Source organism: Penaeus japonicus, unplaced genomic scaffold, assembly GCF_977035675.1.
Source record: "Penaeus japonicus unplaced genomic scaffold, GWHDUDI00000001_assembly GWHDUDI00000017, whole genome shotgun sequence".
Taxonomy (NCBI): Eukaryota; Metazoa; Arthropoda; class Malacostraca; order Decapoda; family Penaeidae; genus Penaeus; species Penaeus japonicus.
Window position 1 is genome coordinate 21724542 of NW_028234419.1, and position 5000 is coordinate 21729541.

A 5000-nucleotide genomic window follows, 5' to 3' on the forward strand; every position below is an offset into this window, starting at 1 on the left:
TATTAACAATCAAAGGTGTGATAGTAATAATAAGGATAATAATGATGATAATTATGATGACAGTAATGCTGATAATGATAATAACAACAGTAATGAGTGATAATTATAATGATGATAATGATAGTAATGTTGAAAATAATGATAGCACTGCTGAAAAAATTATACTAAAGATTGTTATAATAATAATGATAATAATAATGATTATGATAATAATGATAACGGTAAAGCTAATCATATTAATGGTTAGATTATGATGAAATAGCAAAATCCGTGAAAATAATAATATAATACTAACAAAAATAATAGTAATGGCAATGATAATAATAAACAACAATGATAACAATGACAATAAGAAAAACGATCATTGTAAAACCAACAACAGCGTCAAGAATAAATCCGACGGGGGGGGGGGGGGAGCACCACTGGAAGAGCCGGAAGGACTGAGGGACATTGGAAGAGCTTAGTAGTTACGGTTGGAGGACTCGAAGGTCATCATCAAAAGGCCTATGAGGGGCATTATTGAAAGGGCCTAACGGAGTGCCATGGAAAGAGCCAGGGGTACCAGTGGACGTGGTGAAGGTCGGGGCACCGTTGGTAGAGGGGATCTTTGGAAGGTTCGTGGGAGCAATAGTGCCATAGGAAAGAGTGAAGGAGTGCCATAGGAAAGAGTGAAGGAGTGCCATAGGAAGGAGTGAAGGAGTGCCATTGGAAGCACTGTAGGAGGAGTGCCATCGGAAACACTGAAGGAGGAGTGCCATTGGAAGGGCACGAGTGGTACCACTGGAAAGTCCGAGGATGCACCATATTCGAAGAGCTGAGGGCGGCACAATTGGAAGTGTTAAGGGGCATCATCGGAATGTTCGTGGGGGCATCATGGAAGGGCTGACGGAGCAAGACTAGAAGGATAGTTAGGGCATCACTGGAAGGACCAATGAGGCTATTACGAGCTAGCTATGCTGAAGGTATAATTTCACATCGATCAGAGTGAAAGAAAATTATTCGCGAATGCTGAATCAAAGTGTAAGTATGAATACCTTATGTCAATGCCGGATTGAGTTAATCAAACTGCTAGAATATCCGAGAATAAACATTTTGGATGGTCCGGTTTTATTATTCATGTGTCTGTATGTAAAGTGGTCAGGGTAAATCATTATATTCGTATATCTTAAGCTGAAAAGGAAGCCTTAGATTTATTAAGCAAATATGATGTACGCATTTTTTACTTATGAATGGTAGGAAGATTGTCTCTGGAATGAGCATTCACCTATGATTATTCAGATGGAAAAAGTCAATCAGTAATTAAATTACAAAACCATATCTTGAATGATTTGTTACCTACCTCTACCATTCACAAGAAGTATTTATGTTAAATCATGTTTTCCTTTGTCCAGAAAAATAGATTCCCTTGGGAAAAAACACATTTTCTATGAATGTCTCTCCTTTCCCTGGATAACTTTTAAATAATTTGTTTTAACCACAACATCTTATATTCTACGATGCCTACTGTTTCGAAAAAAGATTCGTGGTTTGGATGTTTATTTTTACACTGACCGTAAAATTAGTTAATATAATTCGATTATTTAAGGTCCTGAAAGCAACCGGCTCACAATGTTTATTTATTTTTTCTAGGACGATATAGCACTCTACACAGAGATGGATCAAAGACAAATAATGACCTTAGCACAGCCCCACAATAGTACCCTCTTGGCCGTTGCAAAGTTGCCCTTTAGTCTTACTGATGGTGCCTCTCAGGAACATGCAATGGTGTTCCTTCGACCTTTCTAGCAGTACTCCTTCGATGTATCTCAAATTTCAGATGACATCGTGGGAGACAAAGAGCCTACAGCTAGTTTGTTGAATGTTCAGAAAATAAAGCGCGAATTTGATAAAAGTTACGCAGAATATTCCTCTGCACCCTCTTTACTAATCTAGAAATCATTAAAATACAAGAGCTACAACTATGGTACCGGGGTTTTGTAATTAAAACAATACGATTAACAAGTTGCGTATATGTATGCGTTATATATGTGCAATTACATACATATGTGTGTTTATTTTAAGCACCTAACATAGAGTAAAACTAACCAAATTTGAATAGCCTACCCTTAAATCCTACTGTTTTCTTTGATACATAACTGGCCTTTCTAACAAAAATCTAGAATTATATATAAATTTACAACATTGTCTCCTTTGTATATATACCCATTCATATACCATTAATGTAACATAATCAAAACATTATTATATATCAAAATATCAGTAACTAAAACATATGTTGAAGATATGTAGATTCCAAGTACCTCGACCCCCAACATACCGGTAGTTCAGATCTTTAAACTGTTTCTACATTTCCCATAAATTATCATTAGCTACATCAATAACAATCACAATATGACAGATAAACATAACACAAGAAATGGAGAATACATGTAAAGTCCTGTTTTATAACGGGATAGTATTCTCGGTCTAGGTAGATGTACCGTTACCTGAGATGCTATGAAGTGATATTCTGTTGTTTGCTGGATTGAGATGCCGGGTAGTATTTATCACGAACGGACTTTATAAAAATGTAAATTCGTTTTGACTTGGGAATTATTGTATCATTTTATGATTATGATTTACTAGATGTATATCGAATGCTTTGTATGAAAGATGGTGTGTTTTATCAAATTGGAATTTAATATAAAGTAGAGGCTTTGAAGTATATCATTTAGACAGTATTTTATGTATTTCAGCTATCCATTAAGGTTACTTACACCCTTTTCCATTCACGAAATAATAAGTGAACGTTCAAAACGGTTCAAAACTTTCTTTCTGCGAGTCAGTGTGTATCGAACAGGTGGACGGGGAGGAAGTGCACGTTCCCTCGCTCTCTCTTTGCTAAACAGGTCAGTGCTTTCCTGTTCGGGTGAAAGTTGTCTCGCTTTTATTTGGACTGTAAGTTATCGTATTTAAGTGTCTCTATATTCCGGAAATGGGAAAACTGTGCAGTGGAAACTAATGAAGTATTCGGTTTAGCGAGTATGACCCGCTGACTATTGTCTGGAATATGGAAACGGGAGAGTGGGTTACCATTACCTTCTACCTATCTTCTTATTGTATGTGGACGTCACTATATCATACTATTGGTTGACGGAAAATTAGCAGAACGGGTACGCCCACGGATAAACAGACGTCGGACCATCACTATATGCCGAAAGATGTATGTCAACTCTCGGGGAATAATAAATAGTGTGTCTCAACTGGCAGAGAAATCAGGTTTTGAATGCTAACTGGAAATCGCTTCTGTATATAACCCTTTGGAACCAATTTTAGTATTCGTTGTGAACCGTATTCCCACTAGATAGCTTATTTATAAATCAAGTTATTCTAAATAGGTACCTAACTTATTTGTAAATCACATTTCCAGTGTCCAGCATATAATTCAATTTCCTACAACACGTAACTTATATCGCATTATCGTAAAACTCAACCTTTTTTAAAATAAATTACCCAAACCTTGTACAAGTTTCCCACAAATATTCTAGCAACAAGGCTCCTATACACGAGTCTCTCTCAACGGAACTAGCTTAGAAACAACGCATCTTCATCACATCGTATACATACCACATATCCCCACTGCATAATTTGTGGACCAACCACATTTCCCCAAACAATACCTGTTTGAATATTCCATCCCAAGACGTATATTACAGTAAACCTAAGGAAGATTCAGGTAATCGTGGTCAGACTATAAAAACGTATTGAATGACTATAAATTAATTCCAGAATGCGAGATACGGTAAATATTCCCCAAGATACATTTCGATATTACATCTGCGTTAGAATCCCAGCTAATTCAAAACTACATTGTTATTAACCAAAACCATACCGAATTACGTACTACGGTTCCAATGAAGATCTTTTTCTTTAAACGCCAGGTAAAGATCTTTTATTGTGGAGTTATGTTCGCCATTGGGAACTCGAGGTCAACATCCGGCGCCGAACAACAGTTGATGTGAGAACGAGGCTAAGCACGTCTTTTCAGAGCATCAACTGTCACTTCTATTTTCGATTATTATTTATATATCTGTTTCGAAACTCGTTTTTATTGTAATGATTCCTTTGATTGTTTTATTTATTTATTATCTGTATTGATTGCTTGTTCATTGTATTCTTTGTTGGCATATGTATCATGTTTATTACTTATATACATGTTATATTTTGTGTATGTTTATGGAAATTTAACAAGATTGATTTGTTGACTGCCTCTTAATATTTTATTTGCTCATATTATTCATTGTATGTAAGGAGCAGTTATATGATCGTTTTTATTGAATATAAATGGGATTTATTGTAACTTATACATCGGCAACAGAATGTAAATAAATCAATGTTTTTCCCCAGTTTTAGAAAGTATTCGAATGCACTGTTCCGAATCACATGGGATACGCTTCATGGATGATTTCAGATCCTTTGTAATTATAACTACATACCAGACTCTTATTTTTTGCATCTCATGTCATCTACGATTCCTTTCCGTATTTTTTTCCGTAGTTGTAAAACATGTAGTCATTCAGTCCTTTCCATGAGGATATATGTGTGCGTATGTATGTATATATATCTATATATATATATATATATATATATATATATATATATATATATATATATATATATGTGTGTGTGTGTGTGTGTGTGTGTGTGTGTGTGTGTGTGTGTAAATGCATATACATATACGTCTATGTCTATGGATTTCTATATATATCTGTATTTCTGTATTTCATGATCTATCTACTTTTATCTGTCCATCTATCTGTTCCTCTGTATATCATCTATATTTGTGTATGTGTGTATATATATGTATATATATATATATATATATATATATATATATATTATATATTTATTTATTTATTTATATAGATATATATATGTATATATATAATTGAATAGAATATGATATAAAACGATATGATTCTGTCATATCATATCATATGTATATACATACATATATTTAT